Consider the following 20,839-nt stretch of genomic DNA (forward strand, 5'->3'; position numbering starts at 1 on the left):
TAGAGATCATTGTGAGTTGTAAAATGGATAATTCTGAGTGTATTAAATGGAAGTTGTTTTTTTTTAATAAAAAATATTGCCAAGATTAGAAGGAAAGCACGCAATTGATGAAGTGAAATTTAGTCTCTTGGATAGAAGTCTCATATCTAAAATATATGGAAAACTTTGTTAAATTTATAAGTATAAAAGCCATTCCTTAATTTATAAATGGATAAAAGATATGAACATATAATTTTCAGATGAAGGAATTAAAGTCACAACAGATATGTGGAAAATTGTTAAAAATCACTAATGATAATATAAATGCAAATCAAAATAATTCTGAGATATCATTTCTCATCCATCACAATGGCTTAAATAACATAAAGACAAAATAACAAATGTTGGAAGGGATATGGAAAAATAGGGGCACTCATGAATTCTTTGTGGAGCTGTGACATGATCTAGCACTTTGGAAAGGGATTTGGAATTACACCAAGAGAGTTCTAAAACATTCTATATGCTTCGAAACAGTAATAAAATTACTGGGTTGTTTCCCAAAGAGTTCAAGGAAAAATTTAAAAAATAATGTATTCCAAAATATTTATAGCAGCTCTTTTTGTGGTAGCAAAGAACTTAAAATTGAGAGTATGAGCATTAACTGGAGAATGTATAAACCAAATGGGACATATTATTGTGATGTAATACTCCTGGATCATAAAAAAAAATGAAAAATAAATTGGGAATGTTATTTCCAAAGAATGAATTGAAAAAATGGAAACATGAAAAACATAATTCATTTATATGTGTCCTTGATTACATCTTCTATAATACAGGGAAAAGAGGGATGGCCTGAGACACTTGTAAATAAATTCTATCATTTAATTGATAAAAAGACATTCTGAGAAAGAATTTTTTTTTAGCATTCCTTATAATGCTTAGAGGATCAAGGATAGGAGAAATGTTAAGAACTCTGGAACTACACCATTGTGATGCAAACAGAACTTCACTGTACAGCTATTTTGTAAATTGAAGGTTGTTTTATAATTTCTTAAATTTAGTCTTAAAGAACTATAGACAAATAAAATTCTGTACATAGTGGAAAAAAGAAATAATTAACAACATTAACACAGATTCAAGATATAAAATACACCCATAAAAATCTTTGATATTTCATTATACTATCAAAAAATCCCAATAAGATTTTAGAAAGAGAAATCCAATTGAAAGTAACTATATAGATATATAAAATATATAATACTCTACACAAATACTATAAGATACCTGTGTATCTATATGCCAAGAAAAACCCAGAAACTGTATGATCACAAGTATAAAACACATTTTACTCAAATTCAGATCTAAATACCTTGGAAAACATTGATTTCTCCTGGGTAGCTTATGTCAATATAATTAAAATGACAATTATTTATAAAATAATATTTTTATTCAGTAACATAATAAACTAGCCAAAATATTTTTTTGAACTAGAAAAATAATAAAATTCTTCTGGAATGGGGAAAAGGCCTAGATTATCAAGGGAATTCATGAAATAAATGAAGATAGGGGCCCAACAGTAACAGATCTCAGACTATATTATAAAGGGGCAACCATCAAAACAATCTGCTACTGTCTAAAAACAGAGTGGAGGAGCACCCAATGCTAAATGGCCATATCAATCTAGTGTTTGAAAAACAGAAAGATTCAAGCTTTTGGAAGAACTCACTATTTGACAAAAAAATGTTTCTCAACACTCAGTAATAAATGATAATAGTGATTTAGTGTTTAAGAAATCCAATGATCCAAGCTTTTGGAATAAGAAATTCTTATTTGACAAAATGTGTGGGAAAAACTGGAAAACAGCATGGCAGAAATTAGGCATAGATCAATATCTATATATCAATGTAAAGTCAAAGGGAATACATTATTAAAAATACATGAAGAAACCATAAATAAATTAGGAGACCACAAAAGAGTTTACCTGTCACACAGGAATAAAGGAACAACTTTGTTTCAAAGAAGACATAAAGAATATTATAAGATGTAAAATAGATAGCTAATGAATACATTAAATTTAAAAGTTTCTACACAAAGAAAAGGAATGCAACCAAGACTAAAAGGCAAATGAGATACTGTGGGAAAAGCCGTATATTTAGTCTCTCTGACAAATACTTCATTTCTCAAATACACACACACACACACACACATATCTATCTATCTATCTATCTATCTATCTATCTATCTATCTATCTATCTATCTATCTATCTATATGTCACAGTCAAATTTATAGGAATGCAAAGCATTTTGAATTTGACAAATCACCAAAAGATATAAACAGGAAATTCTCAGATAAAGAATTTAAACTATCTTTAGACACATGGAACAAATTGTTCCAAATCACTATGAATTTGATAAATGCAAATTAAAACAATTTTGAGTTACCTTCTCACCCCCCTTCAGATTGGCTAACATAACAAAAATGGAAAATTATAAATGTTTAAGGTGATGTGGAAACATTGGGATACTAATAGACTTCTGATGAAGATGTGAACTGATACAACCATTTTTCAGGGCAATTAGGAACCATGCCCAAAGTTCCATAAAACCTTGCTTGCCCTTTGACCACAAAATAACCATACTAGACCTATACTCCAAAGAAATTAAAGGTATAGGAAAAAGACCATACCTGCATAAAATATTTATAGTTGCTCTTTTGGGGGTGGCAAAGAAATGGAAACAGAATAGATGCTCATCAGTTGGAGAATGGCTGAACAAGTTGTGGTATAGGATTGTAATGGAATACTATTGTGCCATAAAAAATAACAAACAAGATGATCACACACACACACACACACACACACACACACAAACAACTCAGAAGGACTTACATGAAGTGATACAAAATGAAGTGATCGAGAAACAGAACATTGTACACAGTAACAACAATGTATGATGATCAACTATGAATGAATTAACTCTTATCAATCGGTCAAGGAATCAAGACACCTGCAAGAGGATCACAACAAAGAATGTATATCCACTGCCACAGCTGCCTTTTGTAAGAAAATGCCCTAAAACATGAAATGAGTCTTTAAAAAGAAGTTGATATGGTTATATAACAGAATAGAGGGAGCAAGTAAATGAGGATTTTGTAATTTCTAGAATATTTACATTATGTTTGTACAAAATCATCCACATGAATCAGCTGTACTTCTGTAAACAATTTTCCTTAGAGGGCAACACTAAGCCCATGTAGACTGAGATAGGTATAAGTAAATGCAATCCAAAACAGAATCTTTGTGTTGACCTTTTGAAAGTTCATGAGTGTGGTAAAATAAAACAAGTATGCTTTGGATAGATCCAGGTCCCATGGGAATTAAAATGCCATATAGTCTCCTCTGGCATTCCTAAAAAATTGTTGGGACAAGCAAAATTCTGAGTATAGCCAATCTAAGGTTGGATTTAAGCAGTATCATAAAATTTCTCAAACAAATAAATCATTTTCCCTATAAAATGGGATTGAACAGAACCTGGATATTATTTGACTCCATAGCAGCAATATTATAAGGATGATCAATTGTGAAAAATTGTTTCTCTAATTAGTATGAGACAAAATAATTCTAAAATATTTGTGATGAAAAAATGTTATCTAAATCCAGAGAGAAAAGTGATGAATTCTAAGTATAGACTATAGTATATTTTTTTCACTTTATTTTTCTTGCTATTTCTTTTTCAACATGGCTAATCTGGAAATATATTTTGCATGACTCCTCATGCATGATTGGCACAATATTGCTTGCCTTCTCAATAAACAGTGAAAGGACTGAAGCAAAGGAGAGAAATTTGAAGTTATATTAAAATGAATGCTAAATATAATTATAAAATTATTTTAAAAACTAATTATAAATGAAGAAATAAAATGTGCAAAACTTTCTATATATCCTATGCAAAATGCAGAATTTCATAGATTATCAAGAATTAGAAATGTATTTTAAGCAGCCGTACGTATATAAAGACATTGGACAGAAGATTAACAAGAATGAAATGTGATTCAAGTTGAATTACACATAAATGCTAATGGGACCTTGTATTGCCAGTAGTTAAACAAAGCATTATATGGTATGAATAAATAATTAAGCTGCTTGGAACAAAGCAGAAGAAAAAGGCAGAATATATTAAATTTGGAGTTCTCATTTCTAATCTAACATAACCCAACCTACTGAATAATAAGTAAGAGTGGAATAGAAATGACTTGAGCACTAGTATTAGTTTTCATATAACAACTCACTAATTTAAAGACTGAGATAAAAGATTATATTGCAGAATGTGATCAAATAGTAGAAAGAATATTTTTATAAAATTATTATCCCCCTTTAAGTTATAAACTTTGAAAAATTCAATCTTTTCTTTCATGGGATAATGTTCAATTAAAATATTATTCAAATAATATGATGATAATGTGTTAGAAAACTACTAAAGTGATTCTGGCATGTGCCTTAAGGTTATGGGAGTGTTTCATTCAAAAAATTTCAACTGAAATTCTAAAGGATATGTCAGTCTAAGAGAGGCATAATGATATAAGCAAGGAAAATCTAGCATAATTTTTTAATGTCACAGGGGAAATTTCTTCTAAACAAATTGGTTTAATTAATTAAGTACTTATTGGACAACTTGAGTTCTAAAAAAGAAATTGGGAACATAAAATGAAGAAAAGCAAAAAATGTATACAGAAAATTGAAATAGGTATTCAAATACTCAGATTGAGTCAAGACTAGCATAAATAATAAAGGAAATCAGGGAGTTCTATCTCTTTAAAAAAAACTGTCTAAAGCAAGGTAAAGAGAACAAGACATGACAGAATGTTAACTTAGAGTGTTAAGTAAGAGGATAATTGATGAGAGATAAAAGGGAAAACTACTCAAATATAATTTAATGCACATGAAAACTCACCCATATTTACCAATGTCAATTATCTTTGGCTTGGGGAGAATATATTGTGAATTTTAAAACTATTCCACCCTAATCAGACCATTCTTTAGAAGATCTGATGTAGCTATTTCCTAATCAATAACAATGGAGATGCTTGGAATAATAGAATCAGGTCTTGGAAACTCTACATTTCTCCATCCTTCTTAGTTTAACAAGATTAGGAAGGTCTGCAGCAAACTCAATAGTTAATTATATAATGAAATGCTCTACAACAGACACGTGCAGAAAAAAAGGACAGACCTTTGCGCTGTCCTAAGTCAAAGTAAGTCATCATTTGTACAGATGAGACATAGGAAAATGATGTAAAACTGTCTATATAAGGCATATCACTTCCTATTTCCTCCTCTTCTTCCCAGAAATATGACTCTGGCTGCAGTGTGCTAAGTGTTAAACATCTTGGCTTGGTGGTAGCTATTGTCTCTCTTTGGTGGTGAGTTTTGCCCTGGAGCTGATTTCAGGTTGGGGCATCTTGGCTTAGCCCTTTCCCTTTTGGAGTTCATGCCTGACTCCTTCCTCCTTCATACTCCAAAACCTTATCTCCTAATCTCCCTGCTGGGTACCAGCCAGGTGGGGGGAGGGGTGGGTGGGAGAAAATCTACTCCTTTCCTTCTTCCTTCTCCTTAATCTCCTCCACTATCAATTAAAACCAACATAAAATTTCCAGCTGACTTGGGTGTTCATTAGGATCTTATAAATAAAATCCTTGGTGACCAAGAAATATTATTACATTCAGTCTCAATCATAATTTTAACCCTTACTATATTAAAAATTGTTAATATAACAATTACCAATTCTAGAAGTAGTGACTAGTGATTTTCTATCTATTTATCTATAGTGTCTCATATAATAACATATTCCCAATTCTTTAAGCTCACAATAAAAGAATCATTCTTACTTTACTCCTCATATCTAATACGTAGTCAAGGCCATCTATTTAACCTTTATAATATCTCTTGCATAGTTTCTCTTTTCTCCTCTTAAAAATAACATTCTGGGGGGGGGGCAACTGGGTGGCTCAGTGGATTGAGAGTCAGGCCTAGATATGGGAGGTCCTAGGTTCAAATCTGAGCTGTGTGACCCTGGGCAAGTCACTTAACTCCCATTGCCTAGACGTTATCACTCTTTTGCCTTGGAACCAATACATAGTATTGATACCAAGATGGAAGGTAAGGGTTTAAAAAAAAATAATAGTCTATTGATGAGTTCATCTGCCTCACATCTCCTAACCATTCACCATTCAGCCACCAAAATGATTTTCCTAAAACATAGTCTAACCTTCCACTTCCCTTTTCAATTCTACCCTCTGTCCCTGTAATGGTCATTTCCCTTAACTCAGGCTACTGATTTTTCTGCTTTCCTTTTAGGCCCAACAAACATCTCATCTTTTCAGAAAGCCTCTCTCAACCCTTCTTAATTATATTGTTTTTGTCTCCATTAATTATTTTCTATTTGTCCTAGATATGGTTAGAGTATATAGACTACATAGTCTCCTCCATTAGATTTTGACCTTCTAGAAAATAAGATCAATCTTTTGTCCTGTTTGAGCACTTGGTATAGTACATTTCACATACCAGATGCTTAGTAAATGTTTATTGATTGATTAAATTATATTAGATCCCAAAGAGTTAGAGTAAGGATATTGATGCTGATTAGAATAAGATGGAGTGGCCTTCTGCGGGTCCTGTTAAGCATGATTGGACTCCCTTGTAACTCCCTCCTTCATTTATGGAGGGTGTACACAGCAACAGAATATAGATTAAGATTAGGATTTTGTTTTTCAGTAGAAAACTTCTCCCTGACTGAAAATTCTTGTAGTTAACTTCTTTCATATTTGTTTGATCCAAATATATCCAGTTTTTCAGTATGTTCACATGTTCATGATTTTCCCATTTAATTAAAACTTCAATGTTCACTTATAGTAGTAAAAAGGTGTCATTCACTCATTATAACTGCTTTTGATTTCTATTTCATTATTTGTGAAGAGGACATTGCAAGAAAGAATTTTGACTGTTATTGGTATACAAGTTAAAAATGATCAGTAAATTTAAGTAATAATGAAGAACACAGGCACCTATGAGAAAATGATATTGATTTTTAAATTTTTATTAGTAAATGAAAAGAAGCAAAATAGCTTATTGCATTTTTAATCTGAAGAAAAACAATCAATCAAAACTGTTTTCTTGTAAAAAATCAGTGAGGGGAAATGTCATCTCCCTTCTTTGTGCTCAAAATGTCTTCCTATGGAAAACAAATATCAAAGGTAATTTATTTTCCCCTTTTTTTCTTTTTTGGATAATACATGATTTCTTTTTATATTTTCCAGATTACATATAGAAAAAAAATGTAATAATCACTTTCTGATATTTTGTTATCCCCTCTCATCCATTCTTCCTCCCTGAGATGGCAGGTAATATTATATAGGTGGTACATGTGTTATCATACAATATATAATTTCATGTTGTCATATTTTAAAAGATGATACATATTATTTACTCCTGAGAAAAAATAATGTAGGAAATAAAGTCTGCAATCAGACTCTCATAGTTCTATGCAAGGGATAATCTTTTCTATCATGAGTCCTCTGGAGTTGTCCTGGATTCTTGCATTACTGATAATAATTAATTCATTGGTAGTTGATCATTGCACATTATTGGTGTTACAGTGTACAACCTTCTCCTAGCTCTGCTCACTTCCCTTTGCGTCACTTCATATGTATTTCCAAGTTTTTTTGCTTTTTTTTGTGATTCACTTGATTGTCATTTTTAAAATGGAAAAATGGAATTTCATTATAATCATATACCACTACTTGTTTAACCATTACCCAACTGACCAACATTCCTTTACAGTTCTTTGACATCACAAAAGATATATTATTAATATTTTGTACACATCATTGAATTCCTGGGATACAGACCTAGTAGTGTTATATTTGGATGTGAGCTAGATAACGATATACTCTGGAAATTTTTGATGACCAGACTCAGAAGGTGAAAGGAGTAAAAACCTTCATTAGATTGCTCTAAGAATACGCTTAATCCCTTGAACTGCTAACTGTTTTTATGAATATCTTATTTGAAAGTATGATTTGCCTATCAAATTTGAAGATGACAGAGCAAGATTGAGTGGATAGTATATTGAAGAACAAAATCAAACAAAAATAATCTCAAAATACCATTACAGTGGAAAGAGGACTGAAAATCTAGTTTCAGGACATGATTTCAAATTCTGGCTCTGCCATTCACTCCATATGTGAACTTTGTAAAGTCCTTTAATCTCTCCATGCCTCTGAGGTATGAGCATTACAAAACTAATATGTCCTCCTGATACCTTAGAATTAGCCTAAAATTATTGATTATAAAGAGGGAATTAGTTCAAAGCCCTAGATAGATTCCAGCTGTAATGATCATCTGCAATGAGGTTTGGACTAAGTAAACTATGGCATATTTCTAAGACTATTATAAAATATATATATATGTTTTGCAATCAAATATAATTATATAATTCCATACTTTATATATCTATAATAAATGTATGAATGTGTATAATCAATAATTTATTATAAAGCATATGTATGGGAATATACATATATATGTATTTGTTTACATACCTGTAGGTCTATCTATATATCTCGGTGAAAATAAATTGATAAAAACTTACATCAGAGCTTTTTTCCAGTCTTTTAAATATATTTCTTCTTTTTATTTCAAAGCATTCTTTTCATAAGCAGAAAAAAAATAATTTTGATTCAAGCTCTTCTATTTCCCAGTTTGGGGACTTTAATTGATTTAGATATAAGTATCTTTATCCATAATTTTACCACAGTACTTCAGTAAGTGATATCAGAGAATTGGTTTTGTTTTATTCCAGTGATGTAGACCCCAACCCAAACATGCTCTCATTCTTTAAGTTTTTATATAAGTACAATGATATATCCTTCACAATTGCTCTTTCCTATAACTTTAGACTAGAGAAAAATGTATGTATGTACCTGCATATATACATACACATTCATACATACACATACATATATAGATATATATGAAACTATAATGGACAAATCCTACTTCTCATATATGTTGTCCAGAAAGACTTAGTACCCTAGGAAAAATGTCTAAGACTATATATACATATTGCAGAATGTGTATTCTAGTAGAAAAAAATACTTCTTTTTCTTACTGAATCTCTGCCTGCATAATTTTTATACTCAAAGGAGTTAATATTCATGGAAATGTTTAGAAAATGTGTGCTAGACTTTGTGATTGCATTATGGAACTTAGGGATTCCAATAGAAGTAGCAAAATAGCAAACAATATTAAAGTAATAAGTCTCTATTTGATGAAACTTAACTCAACCAGGAAAGACATGTTGATTAATAAATAAACCATGAGAAAAGAAGTGTAGGTAGATATCTGAAAGAATGTTCAAAGAGAATCAAAGAAACCCTGTGAGTTTTAGAGAGTTAGGGCACATAAGCAATTGTTTGCAGTGGTATATCAACTCGGATGACATAATTTTAAAACTCTGTTGGGGAGAATCAATGACCCAGCAAGAGGTAATATTCCAGACTTGTTGCCCAATTTTTCAGGCCTCCCTAGTTCTTTCAATTTGGTGTGGGAAATACTGGGTTCATCTTCTCATAACAAGTTATCTTAGTAATAAAAAAGAAGTGTTATCATTTTATTAGGGATCCTTGTTTTTTGGCAGACATATCTGATTTGTTGACTACTACCAGCAATTCCATGGAGACTATTGTGAGAACTAAGATGGATGATGAGTATGTAAGAATGAATGTAAGCATAAAGACAAAGAAGAAAGAATACAGGATTGAAGAAACAGAATAGTTTGAGATAATTAAGCAAAAATAATTATTCCTGTTTGAAACTACCTGTATTAAAAAAAAAAAAAACCTTATTTTCTGTCTTAGTATCAATGCCGTATATTGGTTCCAAGGCAGAATAGTAATAAGCACTAGACAATGGGGGATAAGCTAGGCAGTATCTGAGTTCACATTTGAATTTAGGACCTCCCATCTCTAATCTTGGCTCTCAATCAACTGAACCACCTAGCAGACCACTACTTGTATTTCTAATGATATTATTCAGAAAATCATAATCATTTTTTTATTATTTGTATACACATCTACATAAAGTAGAACTAACTTTTCATCTTTAACTTAACATTTAGGTTTTACACTCAAAAGTTCTTTAAAATGATTAGCAAATTCTCTGTTCTCATTCACATTTGGTTATTAAAGTATTTTTATGGCTATCAAACACAATTCTGTTTGATATTTACCTTGAAAATCAAATAACTTCACTTTTGAAAAATACTAAGCACATTTTCAAACTTTTGGATAAATATTAACTACTGCTTTTAAAAACCTTTCGAAAACACAATATTCAACTTGATATATTTCTTTTAAGAATGTAATATTTGTTGTCACAGAATTCTTCTTAGAGTAAAGATATTAATTACATTTCTGATCATCATGCTCTGTTTTGATTGTTTAAAGACTTATAAGGAGTCCATTACATTTTTAGATATTTGACCATTGCAAACAAGTACATTATTATTTTTTTTAATTCCAACAGTTTTGAAAATGACTTTCTCATTAAAAAAGAGTTTTTACACTCTACTTTCAGAGGATACTAGATCTTTGAAAAATGTTTATATATTGGTTTTCCTAAAGATTAAATACCTTTAAACTCAATTTAAATTTAATTTAAATTACATATGATGATTTGGTTTAAACAATTGGTAAACATTTTATTTGTTTACATGAAATATATATTAAACTGACATTACAAATGTATGAAACTGATTTTCTATTTTACTGTTTTTAAAATTTCTCATCCCTGTTCTCTCTGCAGGTACAAATACTATTCCTTCTAAAGGCTCTAAGTCTGATATTCTCCAGAAAACTTACTTCAACAATTTCTTATCCCTCCTCTTCCCATAGTATTATTGCAGGTTAAATGAGCCCCACAACTCTCTAATACCTTTACTACTCAGCCTTTTTCCCTCATTATTTAGAATTCTAAATAAACTTGATAGCCCACTATCTTATTCCTTAATCTGTTGATTTTATATTTTCTTTTCTTTTCTCATGATAAATTTTTGGGAGATATCTCAACTTCAATTTTTGTTTGTTTCTTTGTTTTTGTTCTCATACTTTAAAACATGAATACAAGGAAAAGTCAGTATATACTATGAGTCAAGTACTACTTCAAGATACTCTATATGGAAACTCATGAAGTATACTTTATCTATATCCTCCTTTATCCAACTCTATGTGTCTTTCATGATATCTAACCCTACTCTTTTACCTTATTAAGAGATATTCCTCAATACCATCCTAATAAGTTACCAGTATTTTGGCAAGACTTTCTTTCCTATACAACTTTGATACCATTAAGCAATTTGATAAGATAATGTCTTCCATTTTAAACTTTATTATTCTCATTTTTAAACCATACATGCCATTTGGAACCAAAAAGTTCAGGTGGCAGCCAGTGTGTTGTAGAGCCAAAGGAAACTCAACCCCAGGGGCATCTGTATCATGTTTCTAGGGCCACCCAAGGCCAGCAAGGGCATGCAGGCTCCCAAGATGGTGAAAGGTTCCCTTTTACAGAACAAAAACAACTGCTTGATCACATGGGCCTATGGGCCTATGACTGGGAAAGTAGACTCTAAAAGATCACCCTAGTGCAAATATTAATAATATGGAAATGGGTCTTGATCAATGACATATGTTAAACCCAGTGGAATTATGTGTCAGATATGGGAAGGGGGAGGGGAAGGAAAGAACATAAGTCTTGTAACCATAGAAAATATTCTAAATCATCTAATTAAATAAGATTTTCAAAAAAAAGAAAAAGAAAATTACTGTGTTAGCCATTTGGCTACAGTGGACATGTTGAGAACCATGATAGCTTCTGCCTCATAGCTGGATCAGAGACTCAAGGAGACAATAGATGCTGGCTTCCTTTAGACCGTGAAACAGGCAAAAATGCTGATGAACTCATGAACAAGAGGAATCAAAAGCTAGATTCAGTCATTGAATTCAGCATTGGCCACTCTTTACTCATCTAGAAAATCCCAGGGAGGTTGATCCATCCTGCAAGTGGCCAAGCCTAACCATGAGGAGTTCAACTCCACTAAGCAGCATGTGAAGGATGATGTGACTGGAGAGCCTTTGATTCACCATTCAGATGATAATGAAACTGCTTTGAAAACCCCCTGAAGGCACATCACTCATGGACCTCAGACCACCCCCCTAGTGAAGTACTAGAGTAAGGGTAGGATCCATTCCACCATGGATGCTTCTCAGTTCCCAGATGTGGTATTTGCATGTATCCTGGCTGCCTTCTCCGAAGCAACATGTGGGCTTCTGAGAAGCAGAAAATGCCCAAGATCACATCCATACCAAATGACTACAGGTCAGGGAAGACCACACTTTTGCTGACCAACTTTAGTGCAAGAGTTCAAGCTTTTAAATGTTGGGTGGAGTAGAGGAGTTTTTGAGGAACAAGAATGGACATAAGTATTGGAGGGAGATTGGTTCAGTGGACCATTGATTTTCACCATTCACGTGGGAGTTTTATAAACAGGAGTTACTTAGGATATAATAGGGAAAAGGGGATATACATTTTTGCGGAAGTGTGGGGAAGAAGAAAACCTAATATTAATTCTATAGGATCTCTTGGGAACAGTTACCTTTCCTCCAGGAATGTGATTGTAATTGAAAAGCCGTTGACCTAAGACCTTATTTGTCATTTATGGACCTCTAAGTGTGCCAGATGAGGAGAGCACTTAGTCACTTGTTGCCTCCTCTGTTCTGTACCTCATAACAGGGTAGGGTTTGGTTGCTGACGCTGACCATAACATCCCATATAATGTGACAAAATAATAGTCCTATATTCAAAACTGTGATAAGGAATGCATGACAACAGTGGCTGGATAAATTAAGTTTAATGGAGTTTATAAAGGTGAAGCCAAGGAAGGTTGATTGCTACCATTTTATTTACCTCTAATATGACCAACTCCATTAATTTCAAGGGAAAAACCATCATCAGTTGCTATTTGCAAGTGTGCATTCTCTGTTCTTTCCTTCTTTCTATACACTGTATGAAGAATCCTTTTTCTTTATTTAAAAAAAAACACTTTGAAGATTTTCTCATTCCAAAGAAATTCCTTCCCCTTCCCAGTTCTTGTTGCTGAAATACAGCAGCCCTACCATGGTGTGTTTCATTTTTAAAACAAAGTGCATTTTGCCTTTAATTGACCAAATGCTGCTCTTTTTTGGGCCTGAAGTCAATAAAATATATTAATCATTTATAAAAATTAAATGAAAAGTAGAAACATAGATACCTTGCCTAAATTCAATCCTTCCTTTCTATCACTATTCCTAGTTCCTATTCACATTTGCAAACTGATGAATGATATGGGAAGATGGCATTCAATGTTCCAAAAAACTTCACTAATATGACATATAACAGTCATTCTACTCTTCCCATGTACTTATATGTATATGTGTATTTGTATTTATATGTGCATTTTTGTATGTTTGCATTCTCAATTTACTTTCATATAGGTATGCATTTACAATTAAGTGAAGCAAGGTTATATAATGTGTAGAGAACCATCTTCAAAGCCATGAAGTTATGAATTCAAGCCTGATACTCTTTTTGATTTCATAAGCTGAGGTAAATTACTTGCCTTCTAAGTATTTTAGGCAATTCTTCAGAGTATAAATTGGAAGGAAGGTAAAAGGCATTCTTTTCTAGGAACTACCTATATCAATGAAATTCCCTATGTGAAGAGTGTGTCAAACTCTCTTTGTCTATCAATCAGCAACTTTTAAGTTAATCATTCAAAAACTTAAGTACCCCTACTTAGTACCTTACCAGTCACTAAGAAGAAGAGTTCACAAGTCACTTGCTAGAGTGGGTGACAACTCCAGAGGCCATTGCTCACCCCCTGGTCAGTGCTGAGTAAATTGAAAGATTGCAATTGATTCCCATAAAGTGGGAAATGGACAGAAAGTAAAGTAGAAAAAAGGATTGAACTTCCTGTCCAGGGACTTCTCCTTTCTATTTCTTCTCCTTTGGATTTTGTCTTTGGATACTCTGCATCCATGAACCAGGCTAGAGGAGGGGACTCTTTCCTTGGATCCTGCAGTGGTGAGTGGAGTGATTCCTTCCTTGGTTCTTCAGTGAGGAGACCCTTTCTGCTCATTACTGCTTCAGTTGGACACTCCTTTCATTGTGAGTTATGATGATATTCTTGGTGGTCTTAGCCTTCTTTGCCCTGAAGGTTCTTGTCGGATTCTTCATTGTCTCCCGACTCTTTGGATTTTGGCTTCCTATTTAGGACTTTGGATTCTGGTGAGATTTGCTTTCAGATTTCCATTTGTGGTCTAGAGATATTAGGATTAAACTCAGAGTATTGGTAACAAGGCAGCACTTTCTATCTATAGTTTTCCACTTTCACTCTTTCCACCACTTTGTAAATAAAGCTGCTAAAAGTCATTTTGACTTAAACTGTAATATTTTTAAATCTGTGACCACATTATCACTTTAGAATTCTCTTATTTAACATAAAACCTAAATTTTAATCAATATTCAAACAAACTACAAAGTATGATGTTTCTCAGAATCCATTAAAATTTAGTAAATTTTAAACAAGTTTTGGGGATTGGTAATATATGTGATTAGATACTCAAATAATTTGCCACTTATTAAATTAATGGAAATTTCTGTTTCATCTTAAACAAATCAATACTAATATTAGCCTTTGTATTTAGTCTGAGGTTTGTTATATACAGTTGCCATCATTTGAACATATGTAGTGATTGTGCATGTATTTGTGGGGATGGATAGGTAGAATGTCTATTTATTGATTTATCCATCTAAATATGACCTTCTGCATGTAAATATAAATATACATATATCTGTATGTATATATGATAAGGGTGCTTTGCTGTCTTTATTTTGTATTTTTTCATGTCTTCCCACAATTCTTTGAAATTGTATGAATTGTTCCTTAGAGTGCAATAGTGTTACATTATTTTCTTATGCCACAATTTATTTAGTAATTCTCTAGCTATTAGACACATTGTTTCTAACTTTCCACTACAAAAAAGTGTTGCTATTAATATTTTTGCATAATAAATAAGAGGAACAACAAAGCAATGAAGCCAGATGATAATTCATCAACAGATACAGAAAAAAACTTTCAGAAAATACAGTATTCATTTGTTAAAAGTACTAAAAACAGAGAAATTAAAATATTTTCCCAATTAATGCCATGTTTCACTCCCTACATTTTATGTTATAATCTCCTCTCTCCTTAAGATTCTAAACTGTTCAAATAAGCCCTGCTCAGGAAATAAAGCTGATCCCTCCTAATTGACAAAATTAAAGTAATCTTCTAGTTTCCTTCCTTAATGATTCTGCAATTCAAAATTCTTTAACTCAACTCTCTCTAACTGAAGGAATTTGAAAAGAAAATTAGAATCACATTTTTTTCACATCAATTTTACTTGGCCCTTTTATTCCATTTTCTATCACATATTTAGTTGGTTGTATGTGGCTACTATTTCAGATATTATGTTAGACTCAGGGGCTATTAAAGATATCCTTTTATAAAATTCTCTAAGTATGCCTATTCTGTGAGCTTCATCCCTTGATAATACCTTCTTCCTCCATCCTCCTCCTCATAATTGTATTACAACATCTCTTCTTCCTTCTAATATTTTTGTTTTTTTTCTCTACCACTCTTCCTTTCAGTCTTTTAATATCTCCTTTCCATCTTCAATTTATCCTTATCAATTAGCTTTTTTTAGAATTACCTTAATATATATTCATACTTTTCCCCATGCCTTAAAATAAAAAAAATAAATAAACCTTCATAGAACTCTGTAATTCCCTCAAACCATCATAAATCTCTTCTACAAAAAGAACTATAAGTTGTAACTCCTCCTCAGTTTCCTGAATTTCCAACTTAATGGCAGAATCCTCTTCCCTCTGCCTTTCTTTTTTTCTTACATTAACTAATTTGGTAGCCTCCTTATTTCCTGTATTTTCAATAACCAACTCTCTGAAAATGAATTCTAAATCAACATGTAGCAATAATTCTTTCTAGATAACCCCAGCTGCCTGTAGAACATCTCACAAGAGAGGAAATGTCAATAATTCAAACTCACACAAAAAAATCTGGTAATTTTTCCCTAAAGTCATCCTTCTTCCAAATTTGTTAATTTTTATTTTTTTTAGTATATTGCTTTTCTTCTAATCATCTGGATTTACAACCTTAGAACAACCATTGACAATCTTATTTGTAGTCTTCACTCTCTAATCTATCCAACGAGGACTTTTTGATATTTTTCTGACCTTTTTTCAATTGCACAAAAGGCTTAGAATTATATATATATATGTTTGTCTTCAGGTGTAGCAGTCCAGCCCATAGGTATTATGGAGAGATAAGGTTTGTGAATGGGCACATGGCCATTCTGGGCATGGCACTCACCTGAGGATAAAAACCCCACCTTCACCTTGTCGTAATTTGCAATTATCCAATGGCAATACACTATGTAACTCATCTATATGTATTGAGGCATCATGTAACTTATCAATATGTATTGAGTTCATCTGCATATCAAAGACAATAAAGGGAAAAGCCTGTGGCCAGCTCCTCCTCTTCCTCTCTCTCTCTCTTTCTCCTCCTTCTTCTTGGAGGAGCTACAGGTTTTCTATCACCACCTTTCTCTCTCCTCTCCATCTTCACTTGAGGCTGGCCTTCAGCAGAGTGTGTCTCTCTTTTTTTTCCAATGCTAATACCTAGCATTCTCTAATTCTATTAGTCTCTATTCATTCTCCCAGCTGAGCTATATCATCTTTGACCAGTGTAGTGTTAAATGGGATCTCTGGGCAGAAAATAGCCTTTCAGTGACATCCATTGATTGGAGCATGGCTGAGGCTCCCAAATATTAATAATATTTGATTACTGACACATTATTGACATCTCAAAATCTTGGCTCCTTCACGCCCTTCGCGGGATCCAAAACTTCTATCCCTTTTCTATTTTCCTACCATAAAGCTTCTTGCTGGCGGGAGGCTTTATCAGGGCTCTTATGTGCTACTGAATCAGTGAGGAAAAGTGAGGGAAAGTGAAACACTACTTCCTTTTACTAGCAGGGAGCTGAAATACCCAGAGACCACATCTGGGTATTGGACAGTCCTCTAGGTAGAAAACAACATCTGTTCATCTTAGTCCCTCCATTACTAAAATGTTGATTTTTTTCTACTTGTATGATAGTAAGTTATTTAACCTTGTTCAATTTCAGTCAATTACTTAGGATTTTGAGAGCAGCTTAAGGATACTTTTGTTTAAAGTTAGAATAGGAAAAACCACTCAAACCCTACACTTAAAAAAATTTCACAATTCCAATATAATTAGAAATTGAAAATTGTAATGTACTATGCTATGGAAGACATGGAATAGGGGAAATTGGAAGTTTATGAAGAAACAAAGAAAAATAAAAAGGTTAATAATAATCGTCAAAGGAAATCTTTGCAATCTTCATTGTTTTGGTAAGGTTTGTTATTTTTATTAAGAGATTTATGCTACTATCTGAAGTCATCAGTGTCAACATATAGATTTTTTTTGTCTTTGAGACAAATAATCATATGGAGTTTTCAGCAGAAAGAATAATGTGATAAGTGACATTTTATAATGGCATGCCTGCCAAAAGGAAGATATTAGAAGCAAATTTTATGAGTCTTAAAGTATGTGAGGGCTTATGCAATATATAGGTTAATGTATGTAATAAATTATTTAGGAGACATTGATTCTGAGTACCCAGTAGTGGGACATAGTTGTATTTGATGGCCTGACCCTGGTGTCTTCTGGCATCAGCTTGGGTATCAACATGATAGAGCCAACATTGCAGCATCTTTGTGGAGGGAGCTAATAGTTTTTTAAAAGGCAAGCACAGGAAGGAGAGAGAACTTTTTAAATTCTGCTCTTGAACAGACTAGCTCCCTTGACTGGCACTTGGCAAGGGGCAGGGCAGCATGGACAAGTCCTTCTTGCATTGAAATCTGGGATCTGATCTTATTTTAAATTGGTTAGGCTGAAATCTCTCTCTCTCTCCTTTCTCTTGCTTTCCTAATAAGTGCTTATAAATTTGATGATGATCCTGCAGATCAATGTGTATTTATAACTGTGGAAAAGTTTACTTCCCTTTGTTTTCTTTGATGTAATCAACCAGAAAACTTTAATGTAATCAGTCAGAAACTTGAAAATCCTTTAACATTGATTGCAAGTACAGACACACCCTCAGAGAACAGAAGTTGAAACTAAGAAGATAGGAAATTGATCCCACAAGCACTTCCCCCCTGGGAAGTGCCAGACAAATTAAGGAACTATGATTGGTTGCTGATATGTGATACTTCCTTCCTTCATATTATTTTAAAATTAGTTTCTTTGCTATTGTGGACTTTTTATTCTTCCAGCTGAAATTTATTGTTATTTTTTTCTAGTTTGATTGGTATCGCACTGAATAAATAAATACATTTAGGTAGAATTGATGTTTTTATTATATTCCCTTGGTTTACTGTAATGGGAAGGGGAGAGTTATTTTAATCTTCACACTACCCATGAGCAATTAATATTTTCCTAGGTGTTTAGATCTGACTTTGAATTAAAATTATTTTGTAATTTTGTTCTTATAATTGCTGTGTTTGGCTTGATAAGTAGATAACCAAGTTTTTTATGTTGTTCAGAGTGACTTTAAATGGAATTTCTCTTTCTAACTCTTGCTGCAGGACTTTATTGGTAATATATAGAATTGCAGATGATTTATGTTGATTAGTTTTGTATCCTGTAACTTTACTAAAATTATTATTTATTTCAACTAGTTTTTTAATGATTCTATAGGATTCTCTAAATATACCATATCATCTGCAAAAAGGGATAATTTAATTTTTTCATTACTTACTTTAATTTCTTCAATGACTTTTTCTTTCCTTATTGCTAAAACTAGCATTTCTAATACAATATTAAATAATAATGGGATAATAGGCATCCTTGGTTCATCCCTGATGTTATTGGGAAGGCATCTAAATTATCCCTATTGTAGATGATACTTGCTGAAGGTTTTAAATAGATACTACTTATCATTTTAAGGAATGACACATTCATTCTTATGCTTTCTGGTACTTTAACAGGAATGATTGTTAAGTTTTGTCAAAGGCTTTTTCTGCATTTATTGAGATAATCATGTGATTTCTGTTAGTTTGGTTATTTATATGAACAATTATGCTGATTGTGTTCCTAATATTAAATCAGCCCTGCATTACGGTTGTAAATACCGTTAATGAAATTAGCCTATAATTTCCTTTCTCTGATTTTATACTTTCTGGCTGAGGTAAGTTATACCAAATTTGTTTCATAAAAAGATATTGATAGGACCCCTTCTCTGACAATTTTTCCAAATAGTTTATGTAGTATTGGCATTGTTTTTTAAATATTTTATAGAATTCACTTATGAATCCATCCAGCCTGGGGCATTTTTATTTATAGATTTCATTGATGACTTCTTCAATTTCTTTTTCTGATACAGGATTATTTAAGAATTCTGTTAGTTCTTTTGCAAATCTGGGCAATTTGTATTTTTGTAAATATTCATCAATTTCACTTAGATTATTGGATTTGTTATCATATAATTAGGTAAATAGCTCCTAATTGCTTTTTTTCCCTCTGCAGTAGGGTGAGCTCACCCTTTTAATTTTTAATACTGATTATTTTATTTTATTCTTTCCTTTTGTAAATCAAATTAATCATTACTCTATTTTCTTTGTATTTTTTTAAAAAAAACAAATGGCAAGTCTTATTCATTAGTTCCTATGGTTCTCTAACTTTCAATTTTATAAATTTATACTTTAATTTTTAATATTTCCAATTTAGTCTTTCAATGAAAATTTGTTTATTTTTTTCTAATTTTTTTTTACTTTCATGCACAATTCATTGATCTGCATTTTCTCTATTGTATTAATGTAAGAGTTTTGAGATATACATTTTTCCTAAGTACAGCTTGGGCTATAACCCATCACTTTGATATGTTGTCTCTTTGTTATCATTATCATTAATAAAATTATGTGTTACTATAATTTGTTCTTTTACCCGCTCATTTTTAGCATTAGATTATTTAGTGTCCAATTAATTTTATTCATATTTAAATGGAGTTTTATTGGTTATACTTTTGCATAATTATCTGAAAAGAATGCATTTATTATTATTTCTTTTTTGCATTTTGTTCTGAAGGTTTTATGCTTTAAAACATGGTCAGTATTGTGTAGGAGACATGTAAAGCTCAAAAGAAAGTATATTCCTTTCTATTGCTATTCAATTCTCTTCATAGATCTAGTCATTCTAAATTTTCTAATATTTGATTCATTTCCTTTCCTTCTTTCTTGTTTATTTTTTGGTTTGATTTATTTTGATCTGAAAGGGGGAAGTTGAGGTCTCCCATTGGTATAGTTTTGTTGTTCATTTCTTCCTGAAGTTCATTTAATTTCTCCTTTAATAATTTGGAGGCCATACCATTTGGTATATATATTTTAGTATTGCTATTACTACATTGTATATAGTACCTTTTAGGAAGATATCATTTCCTTCCTCATCTCTTTTTAATCAGATCTATTTTTGTTTTAGTTTTGTCTGAGATCATGATTGTTACTTTTTTTGACTTTAGATTATGCAAAATGAATTCTGCTCCAACACCTTACCTTTACTCTAGGTGTATGACCATGCCTCAAAATGTTTCTTGTAAACAACATATAGTAGGATTCTGGTATTTAATGCACC

The 20,839-nt window shown here is 32.1% G+C and overlaps 1 pseudogene; it reads left to right on the plus strand.

Annotated features, from left to right (window-relative positions):
* The first annotated feature begins 11,238 nt into the window (after positions 1-11,238).
* LOC130455961 (adenylate kinase 2, mitochondrial-like) lies at positions 11,239-12,434 on the plus strand (annotated as a pseudogene).
* The last annotated feature ends 8,405 nt before the right edge of the window (positions 12,435-20,839 follow it).

This window comes from Monodelphis domestica, chromosome 8, assembly GCF_027887165.1.
Source record: "Monodelphis domestica isolate mMonDom1 chromosome 8, mMonDom1.pri, whole genome shotgun sequence".
In the NCBI taxonomy this organism is placed as follows: Eukaryota; Metazoa; Chordata; class Mammalia; order Didelphimorphia; family Didelphidae; genus Monodelphis; species Monodelphis domestica.